The sequence below is a fragment of the Schistocerca cancellata genome, chromosome 12 (genome assembly GCF_023864275.1).
Source record: "Schistocerca cancellata isolate TAMUIC-IGC-003103 chromosome 12, iqSchCanc2.1, whole genome shotgun sequence".
NCBI lineage: Eukaryota > Metazoa > Arthropoda > Insecta > Orthoptera > Acrididae > Schistocerca > Schistocerca cancellata.
The window spans coordinates 84,070,645-84,091,545 of record NC_064637.1 but is presented as its reverse complement, the minus strand read 5'-3'; the positions used below and the strand labels follow the sequence as shown (position 1 = coordinate 84,091,545).

At 41.2% G+C, this 20,901-nt stretch overlaps 1 non-coding gene across 1 annotated transcript; it reads right to left on the bottom strand.

Moving 5' to 3' along the window:
• Positions 1-1,484: 1,484 nt before the first annotated feature.
• On the bottom strand, positions 1,485-1,559 carry Trnas-cga (transfer RNA serine (anticodon CGA)). The gene has a single exon. It is a non-coding gene; the product is annotated as a tRNA-Ser (tRNA).
• Between the last annotated feature and the right edge of the window lie 19,342 nt (positions 1,560-20,901).

Here is a 20,901-nt window from a genome sequence, read left to right as displayed (position 1 = left end):
AGTTGATGTAAACAACTCTGTTACCTGATCATGATCGGTTTATGAAAAATAATAGGGAATTTCATCGATATCTCTAGGTTTGTTCTTAAATATGATTTTCTTGAAATATTTACGCGGACTTTTTCCAATCAGTGTTCCGACTGTTTTGATACAGTCTATCACGAATTCCTCTCCTGCGCCTCACCTCTTCAACTCGGATGGACACGTGCTCCCACTGTAGCATAATACTTTTAATTCGCCATCCTGTGGTTCGCAATCTTGATGTTCAGTTTATCGGTAGTGTCATTTCTCCTACTCCTCATTACGTTCTTCTTTCTTTGGTTTACTTCCAATCCATAGCTTGTGCTCATCAGATTGTTCATTACGTTGAACATACAGTTCTTCTTCATTAAGAATAGCGATCTCATTAGCGACTCTTCTTATTGATACCTTTTTATCCCGAATTTTAATCCAATTCCTGCATGTTGATTTTATTTCCGCCATTGTGTTGTTCATGTGTAGATTTACAGCAGGGATGCAAGGCTGTATCCTTGCCTTACATCCTTTCTAACCTCAACACCACCGCCGCACTTTTCATAACATGGACTACCAAAGAGAGGGGGAAGGGTACTTTATGCCTACACAAAAAAAGAAGAAATAAGTTACTTGTTAACTTTTATTAACAACAAACTTTGTAAAGAGGTACTAATATATATAAGTAGGGTCCAGATCTTAGCAGTACCATCCTTAGCAATATGAACACATTTTAATGTAATGTGTACACTAAGGGGAAGGGTACCTTATGGTCTCCATATTTTTTGTAGTACAAATTTCGTTAATTGTCGTTAACTTCTATTCTCAACGTACTCTTTAAAAGCTAACATATGTGTAAGAAAGGTCCTGAATCAGGAAACATGATTATGAGTTTGTTGCAAAAAGTCACATTCACTACTTAGACTCAAATGTTTGGGTTAACATTTGTTGAGAAATTTAAAATAATCACGGAATATGGTACAAGAAACCATTAAGAACAGTAACTCGTTATTTCAAAATATTAAAATGTGATACACGTTATTACATTACTATATTTTCGAAAAGTGCTCCAGGAGTATCTCCCTCCCTTCCTCCCCCGGCACTGCGAGGGTTAAACCTAACATTTCATTCCTAGTCTTCCATTCTTATTGTTCCCACTTGGCTCTAGTACATTCTGTACATTGTCCGTCTTTCTTTACCTTTCCTTAGAATATTATCCGCCTCGTACCATTTTATTTTCTCGAACGAATAGTCAACAACTCTTTTCAATGTGCACTCATTTTCTTGAAGTATTACTTCCAATGTCAAGCTCAACGTCAGACCTCTCTCGCGTGCCTTTACCGTTCCTTAAGCCAAACTGATCCTAATCCAACAGATTCTCCATTTTCTTTCCCATTTTTCAGGGTATTGTTCTTGTCAGCTACTTCGGTGCATAACCCGTTAAGCTGAAACTTCCTGACAGATAAACACTTTGTGCCGGGCCGAGACTCGAACTCGGGACCTTTGCCTTTCGAGGGAAAGTGCTCTACCAACTGAGCTACCCAAACACGACTCATGACTCGTCCTCACAGCTTCAATTCTGACAGTACCTCGTCTCCTACCTTCCATACTTCACAGACGCTCTTCTGCGAACCTTGCAGAACTAGCACTCCTGGAAGAAAGGCTATTGCGGAGACATGGCTTAGCCACGGCCTGGGGAATGCTTCAAGAATGAGAATTTCACTCTGCAGCAGAGTGTGCGCTGATATGAAACTTTCTGACAGATTAAAACTATGTGATGGACCGAGACTCGAACTCGGGACCTTTGCCTTTCGCTGGCCAGTGCTCTACCACACAGTTTTAATCTGACAAGAAGTTTCATATCACCGCACACTCCGCAGCAGAGCGAAAATCTCATTCTAGCCCGTTAAGTTGTTCGTACGATGGTTTTCGCACTTATCTGCCCTTGCTACACCCGGGATATCTCCCTCTTTGAAATATTTCTAGCTATGCATAATGTTTGCTCTGTTCCAACCAGTTTCAGTGTTACAGGGTTAAACATGTAACCACAACTCTACGAAAGACAACCTGCTGCTCTGAAAAGTAGCGCGGGGAAGGAGCAGCTTGTATCTGACGCAAGCGTCAGTGAGTTCTGCACTCCTCGTATCACGGAGCGTGGTTTTTCAGACCACACACAGCGCCGAACGTGCTGAACACGTGTAGTGCGCCTGTTAGCTGCGGGTGATAGCGCATATACCTCCGAAAATTCGTGTTACACGCCGCATACTTTTACCTCCAGTATTTGTCTCTCTTACGTGCCGCGCTGCAGTAAAACACGTTACGACAGCAGATCTGCTCCTTTCCTTCGACAAACTCGCCTACAATTGGAAAACAGTGCGCGCCTAGCGGTCCGAAATTATTTCTTTCACCTTGTAACTTACTAGAGCCTTCGTTTTCAATTTCGAACTGGTGACACAAAGACACTGACGCACCTGTTGAGACACCAAACGCTCATTCGAGTAATGCTAGCTTCAAATCCCGGTATGGCCGTTTGGATTTGGTTGTATTTAAGGGATGGCTATTGTTTCGGTCATGTCCGCAAGAAGGAGAGAGAGTTTTTCATCCTGTAGCCATGTATGATTACGACCCGAAGGGAATAAAGACATCATCTGATATTGTGCACTGAAACATAGGATGAGCCAGAAAGGACTTAACAAATTTGGAATGATAAAAAATTTATTGAGATAACATACAGACTCCGTAGAGGTGTCATTTTGTAGCAAACAACATCAGGTTTAACATAAAAGTGTCAAGTGTCATTTTGGTTCGATGTGACTGCCCTTTGTGATGCGGCAAATATCCCATCTGTAGTAAATTTCTTTCCACACTCGCTGCAGCACATCGGACGCGACTTGTGCAGGGGTAGCCTGGATAAATTGTAGGGCTGCTTGGTGGTTCTTTAGCGTATTCGATGCGAATTTACGCCGAACAATGGTTTCAGAGTTCGTTTCAAGAAACCAAAACACACAGTCAGCACTCTCCGCTCAAGTGAAAATAGCCAGTCTAACTAACTGAGCAATGCATTGGCGCTCCTAGCGGCGGACTAACTTGAGGTTGTTCACACATTCTGTAAGTTATCTCAATAAATTTCTATATGACTCCAAAGATGTCAAGTCCTTTGTCACTCATCCTGTATATCAACGAGGAAAGTTTCCTTGACCAGATGTATGGCCGGAGGATCAAAAATGGTGTCTGTTCTTTCGTACGTGTTCGAAATAACAGTCGCCCCCTAATTGGGGCGAATTATCTTTTCAGTGCAGATGCACCAGTACCCTCTAACTCTTATTGGAATCAGCGAAACTCTGAGAGCAGTAAGGATAATGGGCAGGAACACTACGTCAGCAGGGGGTGGATAAATTGGAAATTTGAGTCGGTGAGCGATTGTGTCCGGATGGACGAGGAGATCAAGATGGCCCTTCACGACAAACGCAAAAATCCGGGTTCGAGTCCCGACCAGTACAAATTTTCAGCTTCAGATATTGATGCTGTTCAGTGCCCAATAGCAGCTAATATCTTGACTTCCTTTGGATCATAATTTATATTTGGCTTAGCTGTGATTATCGTAAATCTATTAAGAATGCTGGGATGGTTCCATTGGAAGGATGCGTACTGTTTTCTTCCCTTTCCATGTCCACTGAATGTCTCTACGACGACGTGTTGTAAGAAGAAATGGGAGTCGATACAGGGGGGATTCAATATTACAATCTTAATTCCACAAAGCTTTGGAAGATTTGCTATCAAAGCTGATGGACAGGTAAGGCTCATTCTGAATTTCTAAAATCACTGAATGGCGGGGAGTGGCCACAAAATGACTATTCTAGGTAGTATGTAAAACTTGAGAGTCTCAAGACATACCATCAGACTTTGGAAATGGTATGATCCGCACAATTGGAAAGCTAGAAAGAGCATGTAACTGCGAGAACTATCGCAGAATCAGCTTAACAGTTCATGCGTCAAACCTGCTGACAAGAGCGATATAGCGAATAACAGAAAACTGGTGGCAGGCCGTAATCTGCGGACGAAACTTCTGAGAAACTACGTCGCGAGCAAAGCACGGAAGTGAATCATGGACTGTGGGAACCAGGAAAAGAAGCGAGTCGAAGCATTTAAGATGTGGTGCCATAGAACGATGTTGTTCAAAATGTGCGTGAAATCTTATGAGACTTAACTATGGCACTAGAGGGAGCTGTAGAGAATAAAAACTGTAGGGGAAGACAGGGAGAGGAATACGTCGAACAATCTTTCTTCCAACGCACTATTCACGAATGGAACAGGAAAAGGAGGTGAGGGAGGAATAGTGAGGGTGGTTACCGGAAGTACCCTCCTCCACACGCTGAACGATGACTTGCGGAGTATACACGTTTGAATCTATTCAGGACGGACCAATCGAGACCGACTGACCGCCTTGTCATCCTTGGCCAGTGGCGTCGTTCCGATGCGGTGAGGAGGGTCATATGGTTAGCACAGCGCTCTCACCGACGTTGACAGACTTGTTGATCCTTCTGAATCAAATAGTCCCTCATTTGGCATCACGAAACTTAGTGCAGCCCGTTGCAGCGCTTCCATCAAGAAAAAAATCCGTGGCAGAACCAGGAATCGAACAAAGGTTCTCTGCATAGTAGACAGACACATTAACGACTGAACTACGAAGGCGGACGAGTGTACGAGGAGTGGCTACAAACCAATGGAAATATTGCTGTAAAACATTTCGAAAACATACATATTTACTTATTGTTACACTGAATCTGCTGCCCCCTCTAGCCCTCCAACTCTCCATGCTAATTTTACATGGCTAGAAACAATGATGGATGTCTTCCTCTGTGAGCTCCTTGATGAGGCGTGTCGTTTTTTCTTTCACTCCTTCAACGGACTGAAATTTGTTCCTTTTAATGGAGATTTAGTTCTGGGGAACAGAGAGAATTCACGTGGTTCTAGGTAAGCTGGGGTTTCTAGGTAAGCCGAATAAGGTGGGTGGTCTAAGACTGGGATGCTGTATTTCGCCAGCAACCTGTTAACAGACAATGCAGTGTAGGCCTGTGCGTTGTCTTTGTGTGGGACCCGTGGCTTTTCTTCCACAGTACGAGTTAATCTTTTCTTATTCTCTCACGAAGTTGAACGAGAAGCTCAAGTTAGTGACGTTTATTAATAGTTGGTCCTTCAGGAAAAATACACAATGCCATGAATATTGGGAAAAAAGCCATCGTAATCGCTTGATTTGCTCATTGGAACTTTTTTTCGCTTTCAGTGAAAATGAGTCCTTCCAGTGAACGAACTGACCCTTTGTTTCTCCATAATAAGTGGAAAGCTAAAATTCGTCAAATTTTTTCACTCATTCAAAGAAATTAGGATCATTTCCCATGGTATTCAGAGTGGCAGTGCGAACATTTTCACGAGCTTATTTTTGTTCGATAGTGAGAATTTTCGCCACCAGTTTCGCACACACCTTTCTCATGTTAAATTATCTGTATAAATATTTGCCTACTTATTCTTTGCCGTTTCTTATTGTTTAGCAATCGATCGAATACTCAGTCGAGGGTCCTATCCAATCAGACTACTTACTTTTTTGACATTTTCATCTGTTTTTGACGCTGAAGGGCGTCCCGCGCGCTAGTCAACTTCAACATCTTGTCAGCCATCTTGGAAAGTCTTTAATTTCTCAAAAACTAGCGTACTTGATAAACAGTCTTCGCCATACACATCTTTTATTAACAGTTAGGCTACAGTAGCAGTTTCGCCGCGCTGGATTAGCCGAGTGGTCTTAGGCGCTGCAGTCATGGGCTGTGCGGCTGGTCCAGGCGGAGGTTCGAGTCCTCCCTCGGGCATGGGTGTGTGTGTTTGTACTTAGGATAATTTACGTTAAGTAGTGTGTAAGCTTAGGGACTGATGACCTTAGCAGTCTAGTCCCATAAGATATCAAACACTCAGTAGCAGTTTCTCCGAGTTTTATATGGAACTTCGGACAATTCGTTGCTCTGTTATTAGACTTATTTTCCGGCAAAACCAGCTCTTACACAAACGAAGGCCACGGCCACACTGATTTGTCTACAGACGCCCGATATACCGCAGTAGACTGAAAAGGCTTCACAGCTATTGGTCTTCGGCGCGTGAGTACTTGCTCTGTGACGGCATCAGTCCCGTTATTTCATAGCCACACTACCTAGATCTATACGTAAAAAAAAAGAAAAAAGGTCGCTGTGGACAGCTGAGCAGTAAGTTGCGGAATAGTGGTTACAGAGAGGTACAGACTTGGGAAAGGGCGCGGAGCGTTGCAGGACAGCGGCTGGTGACTGTACTCGCTGCCCCAGATACAGGCGCGGTGGGTGAGTCCGCCCCCGCCGGCCGCCTGAGTGATGGGGGCGGCATGGCCGGCAAGCCCCCGTCCCCCACTGGACCACCCGGGGCGGACTGGCCAACATGGCCGCGGCGGTGCGTACAAAGCTCTCTCTGCCACATACTGCCGCGTAGGTCTCATTCACAGCACAAGGTGGGGCTGCATAGTCTTGACCATGGTTGCGGCTATTCTTGCTGTCTGTTTGGTACTTTTGTTCTGCAGGTAATGTCCGTACCAGGTTCATTCGAACTGGAGATGGACGGATGGGTTCGAGTTTTAAAATTAGAGCACTTCATGTACGATGACGCTTATATGCTTTAGGCTAGCTTCTTATCGTTTCCGCTCCATGACGTGGAACGTGCCCAATACACATCTTCTCAACTGGCTAGACTCTCGTTATCTACAGAGCATCTTTCTCCTATCAGGTTTCATCTGGAGGCTCTCCATTGGTTTATGTTCGTCCATTTCTAATGTCGTCTATCGTTCTAATTCTGTTCCCACCTGTCCTCTGATTCCTTTCAGTTTTCCTCGCATGATATCTTGCTGCAGATGATTCCCACACATTAGGTCGAAATTCATTCGCTGAATGCATATAACTTGGCGTCAGCAGTATGACGGACAGGTGCTATACCTGCTTGTGACGTCAGAAAATTTGTACCGGGTCAGGACTCGAGCCGGCTTGTGTGGCCGAGCGGTTCTAGGCGTTTCAGTCTGGAACCGCGCGACCGCTACGGTCGCAGGTTCGAATCCTGCCTCGGGCATGGATGTGCGTGATGTCCTTAGGTGAGTTAGGTTTAAGTAGTTCTAAGTTCTAGGGGACTGATGACCTCAGATGTTTAGTCCCATAGGGCTCAGAGCCATTTGAACCATTTTCAGGACTCGAACCTGGATTTCCACTTATCGCAAGCGGTCGCCTTACTATTACGCTATCCGTGACGAACTAAAACTTGCAAATGTCACACTGTCTATATGTGTATACCATTTTCTTACTATCAGCACTGAGTGACAGCAGTTTAATTCTATGTATATTCTCGCATTAGTGAGACTATGGGGAATCGAGACCTGTAAATGTGGTAATGTGGTAAGGCGACCGCTTACGAGAAACGGGTAATCCGGATTCCAGTCCCGGTCCGGCACAAATTTTCACTTTCCACCAACAGGCAGAACAACTGTACCTAATACAGGTGACTCCACGTTACTCGCATTCTGCGAATTCGTTTCCATCTACTTCAGGATGGCTGACAATCTCCACCAACGTAAATATAATAAGTAAATGTAAAAAATTCCTACGCAGTAGACCTGAATGTCCAGACCACGATTTTTTGTCTCTTCCTGATCACTTTCAATAAACTTTCTTCCCCTGCTTTCTCTATTACTTTTTGATTCTTAAACCTTCTGTCTGTTGCACCTTAAGTATTCTTCTCCACAGCCACATTTTGAACCTTTCTAAATTTATTTCTTCTTTAATTTGAACTATGCATGATTCAGTGCTGTGTAACCTTACGCTCCAGACATAACATTTAGCAGGTTTTTCTGCAGCTCAGTCGGTATTGTTCTAGCTTTTAGCGATCGTTTCACCTTTCTAAATGCACCCTTTCCCATAGGTATCCATCTATCAGTTTTCTTTCTGTACAGGTTCCGTTCGACTTCACGAAACTTCACAGATAGAGAAAGAATTTTAATTGTTCTACATTTCTACCGTCCGAGAACATGTCAAACGCTCGTCATTCCTGTAATTCTCATTACTTTTGTCTGTCTAGATTGATCTTCAGTCCATACCCTGGTTGTAGTACTGTTCAACATTTACTGTACCTGTTCTTTTGATACCACCACTGCATGATGACCGCCATGTTTGATGGCCTATCCATTCTGCTCCAATCACAATGACTCGTGCATCATCATTACCCATCTTTTATTATAATATATATATATATACACGTTGAACAGCTTTCATAATTGTGAGCATCCTTGCTTTACGCGCCTTCCAACGCTTATCTCTTCGGACCCCTCATTACACACTCAGTTACTTTCTGCTATGTGTACGTCCCCTGTACTAACCTTTGCCTTTCCGGTATGTTCGAATATTTTTTTAAACTCTCTACAGTATTCTCCATTTGACAATCGAACACCTTCTCACAGTAGATGAAAACAGATCTAAAAGTATACATCCTTGTTGGTTTTTGTCATCATTTCTTCAAACATTCTCACGCGACATGTGGCAGCTCTTGTTCCTTTACGCTTTCGGGCCCGAACTGGTCTTCCCCAGTATTTTTCCTCAATTTTATTTTCGGCTCTCCTTAGTAGACTCTCGCTGAAGTCTTTGTAATATGACTCACGATAGTAACTGTCCCATAGTCTCTGCGTTTCTTACATTGCTCTTTTTGCGTAAACAAATTAGAATAATCTTAAATAGATCCTGGACTATTTAACAAATAAAATCCTTCTACCTTATTTTAATTCTAGTTTCTACTAATCCAAAGTAGTTTTAGAAGTTACAGCTTCTTCATCAGGTCTTCCTGTTATGTAAGGATCCCTGTTGTGGTGTCAACACACCAGAAACACCTGTCCCTAGGACTCACAGTGTTTTCTTATTTGTAATTCGAATAGTTGTACATTATATGGAGTTACAGAAGAATATTGGTTTTTGTTAAGACCTTCAGTACACTTCCGAATGTTGCTGACTGATGTCGCCTGTGATATCACAGTGAGGAAGCTTCCACAAATTATTCACAAAATTTTCAAACCTGACACCCCAAGTTCCAAGAAGCATCACAACTTGCATCCATATGTCAGTAGCACAAAGTGAGTGTGTGTGTGTGTGTGTGTGTGTGTGTGTGTGTGTGTGTGTGTGTGTGTGAGTGAGTGAGTGAGTGAGAGAGTGAGAGAGAGAGAGTGCGTGCGTTTCCAAACGTCGACACTTGTATATTTTCACCGATTGCTTAATATTGCCTTAATACATTATTTTATCATGCGATTTTATTATGCTTGTGGACCAGTTTATTTTCAACACTATTTAGGTCACATTACATACTAATCGATCACGACATTATTGCTCTTGGCTTTCCACGGCCTTTATCGGAAACATGTAGTGAAGTTAGAGTGAACAAGAAAAGTGGTGAGTTAGGAAAATGCGTCGCACAGTCAGTGCTTAGAGAACTGCTGTGTAATTTACTACCAAATGCTTCAGCGTATCCGCGAGAAACATCGTGATGAAAACTCACGATAAACTGACGGAACCGCCCTGACTCCTATGTGCTCTAATACTGCGGTCGACTGATGCATCTATTTTTCCATTTGTGGACGAGTGTAGACAACTTTATTTATTACATTGTTTTTATCATGTTTGAAGACGAGCTATTTATCAATATTTTTTATTTAACTTCACCTAGTATTAATAATGCCTGTTGGTACATTCTTCAGTATGAACTGTAAATAAACCCAATGTTTTTTGTTCCTTGGTATAGTTTATATGGGGCCGAAACAGGCTGTACTACTTAAAATAATCCTGGAAGTGCAACAGGTGCTGAACCTTCAGAGGCATGCTTCAAATGCTGGACAAGAAAGTAGTAGTTGTAGTATTCCAGTACGAGATGCGAAGCGTCTTAAAATGATTGTGAAATACTGAAACGTCATACGAAATATCGAGCAAAGAGAGAGAAAAATCATGAAGGCTGAAGTACAATGTAATATGTTAGCTAAGGGATTTGAAAGTTTTATTCTATCACTTAATGTTATAATATATTATATTTCGATTGTTACATTTCCAGGCAACACACAGTATGTCCCGAAAAAGATTCTCAAGGAACTTGAAATTGGATTTTAGTTGTCAGGCTACCGATAATGTACCTGTAATATGAATAACAAGTTATTTTAGAGAATTCCATTAGAAACAGGAAGCCTCGTCACGGTATTCCCAGATAATTTAAATTAATACTTCGTCGCATTCCGCGGCTTTTTTATGATAGTGTCTGCTCAGGAATGTTAACTTACTAATTTCCTTGCTCGATTGTTGTGGTTTCATATACTTTAAGAAGTTAACTGTATCCAATGCTTCGGGTCTGGTGGCTGGGCCGTAGTTTCGTAGAAAAAATTTAATGTACCGAAATAAAAAACGAATGAAAACCAAATAAAATTTCTGTTAGGTTATCGTCCGTGTAACAGCACATAATTTTTTCGTAACAGTACATTTGTTATTGTACTTCAGCAATTTCGCTAAAATTATTTAGATGTGTCGTTTGCATAGTTTTTAATATTTCTTTGTGACGGTATGTCTCACGAGGTGGTCTTAGGAATCGCCGTGCTTATTAAAACGTACGGTCCGCGTTCATTTTGCCTCCTCCATTTTGTTTTGAAACGACACATAACTCTACGTAATAGAAGTAATAAACTGTTGTATATCTACGAAAAAGTACCTTATGAAAACTGTTAATTCTAGACGTAATGTAAAAAGAACTTTTTCTACAGTAAAATAGATATTCATATTGATCTGAACGATATTTCGTTCATGTTTATGAGCACACGTTTTCCCAATGATTTCTTTTTTTCTGAGCATTATCGTCTGTTTCTATGGTTTGATGTGTGCTACTGTCCTGATACTATTTAAAGAACAGTGAAGCACTTTGCCCAGCACTTTATATACTGTTTTTGTTACGAAAGTTGTCGCTAATTTATTTCACACATATGTATGTTGAGTTAGACCTAACGCTATCTCAGTATCCTTTACCAACAAGTTAGGCAAAATTTTCGTCGGAAGGGATGCGCAATGATTTCTTTCAAGTGGCGGAATAGTTATACATTTTTGCCCATTTCTTCTGTATTAATATATAATGGATTTGAGATACTTTGCAACAGTCTAGTTTCGATGTTTCTCCGTGTACTTACTCTGATCGTTGCTAATATAGGAATTTTAGGTATTCACCAACAGAGTAGGCTACACAAAGAACGCAACCAAATCATAAAGAATTAAATTAGTGTATAGATATACTTTATTACGCTGCGACTCACTCGTAACTACTTTTGTTCATATACAGGCGCTATGCGCAGTAGAAAAATGTAAACACATATTGAAAAAATAACTTAATCAACGGCCAACGAAAAGAAAATTTATAAATTCTACAGCAAATTTTGATAATTGGTCTTCGTTTGATTGAGTAACTTCTTATTTTCTACTTATTTACCACATGAAGGAAGTAAAAAAGATTTTTTATGCGTCTCACCATAACAAGAAACTATCGAATTTATGCATATTTATCACTAACAGGAGGAAATTAAATAAAAAGTGAACTAGTTTCAAATAATGAGTAATAAGGATTTCTTTTTATTTTAAAATTGAAGCTATTCTGTGTAAGGCCTTCGCACCTTTTTTTAAAAAAAAATAACGCCCGTGATAACGAGTTCCTTTATTCTTAAGTTGCCTTTGTAGCTCCGCACGAAATGATTGTATTATCGATCGCGAAATAGCGAGGAGAGACTGACGGATGTGATAAACCATCAGCTGTGGCTATCGTTGAGACAAGGGATTTTTCAGTGTGGCGTCGGAATTTTTTTAAGTTTCAACCACCAAGTTTCACCGTCGCATGCGAAAATGTTTTGTTTGCTCCCGCCCATACAGAAAAAATTAACCATCGTGATAAAATAAATCAGAGCTCGAGATCAAATACTTAGGTGCTCAGTATTACTACGTGCCATTCCCGAATGGAATGCCCGGGAAATAGCATGAACGTACTCCTATGAACGCTCTGACAAGCGCTTACGTGTGAATTGTTGAATAGTCAAGTACACATAGATGTAGGTCATCAGAGATGGAACTCAAGCTAGAGTGGAATTTGAGACAACCCTCCTTTTCTTAAAGGAACAGTCCGTGAGGATTAAAATCTGAGTGAGCAGATTGAATTCAAACCACGTCCCTTATGAACGCGTGTCAAGTCCCTCAACCACTGTGCCACCTAAACAGTTGACCGCACATCTCAAGGAATTTTACCTTTTTTCTTTCTTTTTAGAGAGGAATGTAACAAAATAGCTATAAGTAAGTAGCAGTCTATGGGAAAAAACACGAACGTAGAGACCAGAGGTATCTGGGGCATGGTGTTACGCAAGAATAATGAAAAATCGAATTGTGAGATACACTGAAGCGCCTAAGAAACTGGTATAGGCATGCGTATTGAAATACAGTTATACGTAAACATGCAGAACACAGCGCTGCAGTAGCCAACGCCTACATAACACAAGTGACTGGCGCAGTTGTTAGATCGGTTACTGCTGCTACAATCGCAGGTTATCTAGATTTAAGTAAGTTTGAACGTGGCGTTATAGCCAGCGCACGAGCGATGGGACACAGCATTTTCAAGGTAGCGAGGAAGTGGGGATTTTCCCGTACGACCATTTCACGAGTGTACCGTATCACGAATCCGATAGATCAAATATCTGACATAGCTGCGGCCGGAAAAAGAACTTGCAAGAACGGGACATACGGTGACTGTAGAGACTCGTTCAACGAGACGGAAGTGCAACCCCTCCACAAATTGCTTCAGATTTCAATGCTGGGCCTTCGAGAAGTGACAGCGTGTGAACCATTGAAGCGAACACCACAGACGAAGGCGCACTCGTGTACCCTTGACGACTGCACGACACAAAGCTTTACGCACCAGGCCTGTCAACACCGACATTGGACTGTTGAGGAATCGACACATGTTGCCTGGTCGGATGAGTCCTGTTTAAAATTGTATTGAGCGGATGGACTTGTACGGGTATGGAGCCATTGTCATTATCCATGGACGCTGCATGTCATCAGGGGACTGTTCAAGCTGGTGGAGGTCCGCCGCTCGTGGTCTCGCGGTAGCGTTCTCGCTTACCGAGCACGTGGTCCCGGGTTCGATTCCCGGCGGGGTCAGGGATTTTCACCTGCCTCGAGATGACTGGGTGTTTGTGTTGTCCTCATCATTTCATCATCATCCAGGAAAGTGGCGAAATTGGACTGAGCAAATGTTGGGAAATTGTACGGGCGCTGATAACCACGCAGTTGAGCGCCCCTCAAACCAAATATCATCATCAAGCTGGTGGAGGCTCTGTAATGGAGTGGGGCGTGTGCAGTTGGAATGATATTGGACCCCTGATACGTCTAGATACGACTGTCACAAGAGACACCTACGTAAGCATCTTGTCTGATCATCTGCGTCCATCCATGTTCGTTGTGCATTCTGACGGAGTCGGGCAATTCCGGCAGGACAATGCAACACCCCACACGTACAGAATTGCTACAGAGCCTCCAGGAATACTTTTCTGAGATTTGAACATTATTGAGCATATCTGGAATGCCTTTCAACATGCTATTCAGAAGAGATCTCCACCACATCGTACGGATTTATGGACAGCCCTGCAGGATTCATGGTGTCATTTCCCTCCAGCAATACTTCAGACATTATTCGAGTCCATGTCACGTCCTGTTGCGGCACTTGGGCGTGCTCGCGGGGCCCCTACACAATATTAGGCAGGTGTAGCAGTTTCTGTGGGTCTTCGGAGTTAAGATCAGATAAGAGTTTCTCCACGGATACGCCGAGGAAATGAACATACGGGAAACACTGACAAGAAGAAGGGACAGGGTGACGGGAGATGTATTAAGGTATCAGGGAGTAACCTCCATAGTATTACAGCTGTTGAAAACAGAACTGTAGTGGCTACAATATGATTAGAAAATATTAAAAAAATACCTTAAGTCTTTTGGTACAAGTGATGCTCTGACATAAAAGGGTTGGCCACATCACTCCACTCAGGAGGCTGATGATCCAAAATATTTGACGATCACTTGGGAATATATTCGAAGCCACAACAAATTGTGCAAGTCTCCTGTGGCAGAGGCGGCTTTTCTTCATATCAGACAGACGTTCACATTACTTCGTCCAATTGCTCTTCGACAGATCCAAAGGCAGTGAGAAACAACGCACTAGCCCAAAACGCCGACCGACCCCCTCCTGGAAATGCCGGCCGACGTGGCTGAGCGGTTCTAGGCGCTTCAGTTTGGAACCGCGCGACCGCTACGGTCGCACGTTTGAATCCTGCCTCGGGCATGGATGTGTGTGATGTCCTTAGGTTGGTTAGGTTTAAGTAGTTCTAAGTTCTAGGGGACTGATGACCTCAGATTTAAGTCCCATAGTGCTCAGAGCCATTTTTGAACCTCCTGGTAATTCTACTAGTCTGCCAGCCGTAATTACACAGCCGTTACACATAGTCCTAGCGGGGCGACAGGTTCGAGCATTTGAAAACGGTATAACCTCTCGGAATTATTTCATTGCCCATATCTGGTTAAGACGTGAATGTCAAGTGCGACTAGCCCGACAGAGCCATCAAACGCCACCGCGGAGCTATAAACGCTCGAGAAGAAACACCTCCGGGTTTTCTCTCTTAAGAGTATGATACACCGACCCCCGGTAACCGTCCGCTGTTACAACGCAACAGCTTCCGCGTTCCGACGCAGCGCTTCTCTTCCATCTTTATTCCAGCCTGTCACACCTTTCTTATTACGGTAACTGGATTTTTCAACAACAGCAAAATTCACCGAAAGTGACACACCCCATCGGCACGCACCTGCTCATACTTTCCGTTCTTCTGGCGCGCTGGCGGTGTACAGGACTTGTCCAGTCAACGGTCAGATGCAGCTGGAGCGCCTCTGAAGCGGCTTGACCACTCTCGTAGCGACAGAGGTCATTCCCTTCCAACTTTGCTCCTTGAGGAAGCACGCCCGACTGCCCCTTAATGAGATTACGTTATTTAGCATTCGAACCCGTGCGCGTAAATTTGCCGCGGAATTCTTTTCAGAGCAGCTAATGAACGCCTACCGCGTCCCAGTAAAGTGGGGAATTGATTGCGATCTGATGGAGCGGATATCAAAACGGCCGAGCGCCGGATCGTTCTGTCTCAAGGACAGCGGCAAACGAGATTGTCTGAGAGTCACGGTCGAGATATTTTCGCTCCCTGCAATGCCAGAACGTCGCGCAACAGCAGAGAATGCGAGAGATAATTTGCATTTAAAGTTATCCGGACGCGACCTCGGGAATGGATCCTATACTGGGTGCAGGTGAAGTGAGATCGAAAAATTTGCATGTCTAGAGTTCACCTCGCTGGTCTTCAGAGCATTTGGCAACAAAAATTAGGTTCAGACGGCGGAGATAGAAATGTGAGATGTTGGTAAAGCAGCAATGGGGAATTCTGTTTCATCACAGACCTTTAAATATTGATGGTCGACAGTAATTGATACCTAAACGGCGATGTTAGATAGTGAATTTATAGAACGGTGTAGAAAGCAGGACACCAATACTTTTTATATTTATCCACCGACTAGCTTAGTGACCGCTGCTTCATTCGCATGGACTGTATGGTCTGCATAGATTTATTTTAATAGAATTTTTATGTTGTTCACAAATAGCAACACCTTCTATGCTTTTTAATGGCGGACTGTTCAGTCCGCCATGTGACCATTGTTGTTTACTTAATTACGATCCAGGTTTCAGCCTTTTATGACATTTTCCAGTGATTGAGTTTATGTCATTGACGTATATTGCTGCACATCAAGCTTAAAATTGACCATAAAGTAAGAAAAATATTCGCTCCCTACGAAATGCCTTTGTAAAATCATCCTGTAAAAATACCAGCAAATAATAGTGGGAGCGCGTCATATTTAATAAAAAGAGGTTTACTTTCGCATATACATAAGTAAACCTGTTTTTATTGATACCAAAGTAAACCTATTTTTTTAAAAAGTGACGTGCTCCCACTATTATTTATTAATCTTTTTACAAGATGATGATTTTACATCTGGCACTACGTGGGAAGAGAATTGTTCTCTTAATTTATAGCCAATTTTAAGCTTGATGTCCTGCCATATGTGTTAATGACATAAACTCTGTCACTTGAAAATCGCATAAAAGGCCTAAACGTAGGTCGTAATTAAATAAACAACAATACTGTCAAATGGCGGTGTGTTCACTTAAAAATTATTCTATGACTGTTGCTCAGCAACATAAAAAACCTTGTACGCTTTTCACCCTCATTAACGCGATAGAAGCATGGTCTTTTCCCAACGTGCTTCTGGCCAGAAATCGATTCTTGTGGTTAGTGTCGTGGTTTGTTAATCATGCCTTTTGAGTTCTTGTTGTGATATTTCAATAGAATCTTTCATCCCTTAACACATATTTCGTTCTACGTAACTGAGAAGTCCAATACTAGTGTTTACAGAAATATTTTCGTAAAAATTTTCATCGGCATACTTTACTCCTTTAGGAATTAAATTTTCAAAAACAGTTAAACAGGTATTTTTTTTCGAAAAGAGAAGTAAAATACAAATTTTCATGGATTTAGCTTAAAGATGTTTTTCCAATGGAATATTTTCAGAAAAATTTCAGCCTCCATTTCCAAAAACACTGAAAAACATATTTTTGTATTCTTAACTGAGAAGTCAACCATCACTTTTCTAGATGCAGCTTTAAAATGCTTTTTTAGTTTTTTAATATGACTTAACTTCGCAACTGCCTTAATAGCAACATATTTTCGAATATGTCTTTCATTTCCTATTTTACCTCCTTTACGGTGGAATTTCGAAGTATCACATCTTGAATGACTATATTATAAGTCATCAGTTCCGCCAAATTTCAAGTTTCTGTCTTTAGTGGTTTAGCAGGGCGATGATGAGCCAGTCAGTAAGGAAAGCGCCATATATTACGGAAGTTAAGAACGATCTACAAGAGTAGAGATTAAAAAAGACAAAGACATATGAAATAGACAATAATCCAGGTAAAATATGCAAAATGGCAATGTTTTCTGGAAAAAGAAGTGAAGAAGAGGGGAGGGAAAATAGACAGAAGAAAGAAGAGAACAACATGGAGGGAGAATGAAGAAGTATTGGGAAACTAAAAATAAGCAAAGGAATATGATGACAGAAATCGATTATTGTATGTGGTCGTGAGTTGGCCAAATTCGAAGAATAGACTGGCAATAACAGTAATTATTAGCATTTCAGATACCAGAACGTATTGTCTATAAACTGTAAATATAACGCTTTTGATATAAGTTTCCTCTTCAGTCTGTTATGTTGCTGAAAGAGAGAGCGTCCAGTATTGGAAAACAGTCTTTCACAAGCTGACGATGGGGCTATACAGCTCAAACATCACTGCAATTTTTTGTAGCTTCAGATAGTAAGTAGCACCGAAGATTTCATTTCGTAGTTCTACTGCATCTTGGTTAAGATCTAGGTGATCCTACAAATGAATACCAAAGTTTGATGATAGGTCCGATTCCCGTTTCTACTACGGTTTGCGAATTATTCTTTTTAACGTTTTGTTCATCCTCGCTAACTGTCTTTTCAACCGCTGCAAGCAAGTGTTTGATATTTAACTTACTAATTATTGGGACTACTTTACTGCTCCCAGCGTTCCCCGAGTAGTGAGTTATACAGCCGCAGAATGTCACGACCATCTGCGAGGTTTACAATACCTGCGCCTGTTGACCTGTATGGTGCACTAGCATTGCAGTTAATGGTATTATTAACCACTGGACTCAGCTGCAAAAGTCTTTTACAATCATAGAACACTAAATTCCATCCAGTGGATACTTCTCGAATTGTAAAAACAGTATTCCAAGAAGCGTTATTGCTGTAGATTTTTTACTTAGGCCATTAGTTTCGACTCCGCAATAAAGTCATCATCAGGCCCTAGAGCATGAACGGGAGTTTCGAGGCGCAAATATTGCTCCCGTGTAACGTATTTCCACGATTGAATGCTTTTTGTCATTCATGCAACAGTGCCTTATGATGATTCTATTGCGGAGTCGAAACTGGCCGCCTAAATAAAATTCTATTTGAGTAACAACTGTTGGAATACTATTTTTTACAATTCATCCACCCACACTTGATAATGGCAACATGCAGTCACGTTTGACTTCTTGAATTAGTTTCAAGTTTTATCTTTTTCAAAGCTCGTCGCTTGCTACTACATTTCTCTTCTAGTGTACTTCGTATACACAATTCAAAGTGTTATTTTTAGCAATTCAAAAAGAAAGAAAGAAACGACCACGCTGCGTAACAACAACAGCCAATGTTCCTTCCTTAATTCCTTCAAAAATATTGTAAACGGTAAAGACTGTGCGGTGCCCCTGTATATTACTAACAGCTGAGCAGAAACTCTCTTTTACACGTTTGCCACAGAGATTAACATGAAAACCAAATTTTAATCGGCTAGCTGTAGAAATAATAGAATATATGAGGCATTGATTAACAGGGTTAAAAGTCGACATAATGAAAAAAGTAACTGCCCCGTCACTGTAAATGTACACCCGTGAAGGAAATGAGAAACAGAAATGATAAAACCGCACGTTTATATCAAACAACTGCCGGCAAACACAAAATAATATTTATACTCAATACCGAAAACCATTTCGAAAAATTAGTTTATGTATAAAATTTCTTGATATGTTTTGGCCACGCTGCTTGTGTTCCTTGCATTTTCCTAGCAACAAGCGTATAGATTCCAGAGGGCAGCTTTTAAGATAGATCGCTTACCTACAGTTTGGTAGCTGTACCCAGCTAAAACATCTTCCCCACTCTTTTCTTGTTCATCAGAATCATGTTTATTACTACCTTCCTTTGCAAATAAACAAAACGTCTGGTACTCGTCAATTGTTTTTATTCTACTAACGCACAGTTACACAATTTTGTCTCCACATTTGTGTCAGCAAAATTGTTCGCACTATTAGAATGACGTAGGTTTTTGAATTGTTCCAAAATTACATTCTTTGTATGGAAATCATAATGTAAGTGTGAACGCTACATCGAAAGAAAAGATGAAAAGTTGTAAAACAATATGACAACAATATTGTGTCACTACTCATATGGATATCCACGTTGAGCAAAAAGGTCTGATAAAATTTCATGACACCACAACATTTTTCATGGGCAAGTATAAGACAGATCGACATAAATGGTACTTGTAAACGCTAAAATTATGTGGGCTTTGTCTCATGAATAACCAATCACTCGAGTGTACATTGTAGTAAGCAGACGGACAGATTTCTCATTAATTGTAGCATATTCTTTGTTCGTAACTGAAGTTTTACATCAATCTTGGACGCGAATACAGATTAGAAGTTAACGAAGTTTCTTTTTCTTGTATCAGGATAGAGGCGTGCTACAGATTCAGCGAATCCCCTTGATGAGAAATTAGGATCCGTTAGGCGTAAATTCAGGTATCCCGTATTTTGAAACTCTTATGTTACCATATGGCACAGGCAACGAATTTCCTCATGAAACAGTAGACAATATTTGTGAAGGATAAAGCTTTGGGGAGTACGCCGGATCCCGCAATACACTAAATGAGGAAAAATTGTAAAATGACTGGACTTCGCAGACTGAGGAATTTATTTTGTGCAATTTGTGTTATGTACCTTACATCTTTTCTAAACTAAGAAATTTTACTTCTATCAAAACCGCTGCTCCATGTATTTTTATTTTTTCCGCAAATAGTTTCAATCAAACTCAAACGATACTCGCAACTCAAGCAATTTAGTATTCAATACAAATATTACTAAGTTTGTTACTAAATTTTATGTTATATTACCGAGAATCTTAGTGGCGTCTGTAACTTCAAATGCAGATAGCGCTTGAATGTAATCAGCTACTGATACTTGGAAAAAATAAAAGTGAACAATACCAACAATTTTGGCTGATTTAAAATTATCTTTTACAAGAATTCACAGTAATAACGGAAAGAGAGTATTAATTTTACCGTCGTGAGTTATGTTTTAAGAGAAATTAGTCGGGGCAAGAGAAATACGACACAGGATGTCAAACGCCTCATTTTCTTCTGGCCATCGAGTTGTAATAATTTTTGTGATGTCAGAGCGGTTGCGCTCTCGAGAAATATTGCACCTGTAAAATATATTTACACTATCCTACACGGCACAAAAACCGAAAATATTGACGAATGCGGTTTAGATAGTAACAACGAAACTGTTTCTAGGGAACACGAAAGTATTAAGAACTAGTTCGAAACCAGACAAGTATTATGAACGAGATTTTTGAGGGACACATTTACAATGTGTCCTAAAATATGGAGTAACAGTACCGCAATTTTATTGAGACTCATGTTTTAGTACGTCAATAGTCGTCCACTGCTGCGGCTGTTATATCGTAACACAGAATGAATAATTACCAGTTTTTTCATTAATTCCCTGTCCGTCTCTGATTTCGTACATCAGACTGGATTCTTGCACTGACAACACGTTTATTATCCCCGAACACTCGATGACATCACTGTAAACTACCTGGAAACACTTAGGTTTATCCTGCGGCAAGATCGTTCCGATATAAACTCAGTTGTACTGTGCAGCTGCTAAGCATTTTCTCAGATTCATTTATCAATTCTGTAAATCTCTATACTAGACACAATACTTTGTCACAGTTAGATATTTTGCACACTAACGAAGCCGGTGCTATAAAGATAAGCCTGGAGCTCAGAAATAGTGCCAACAGATATACG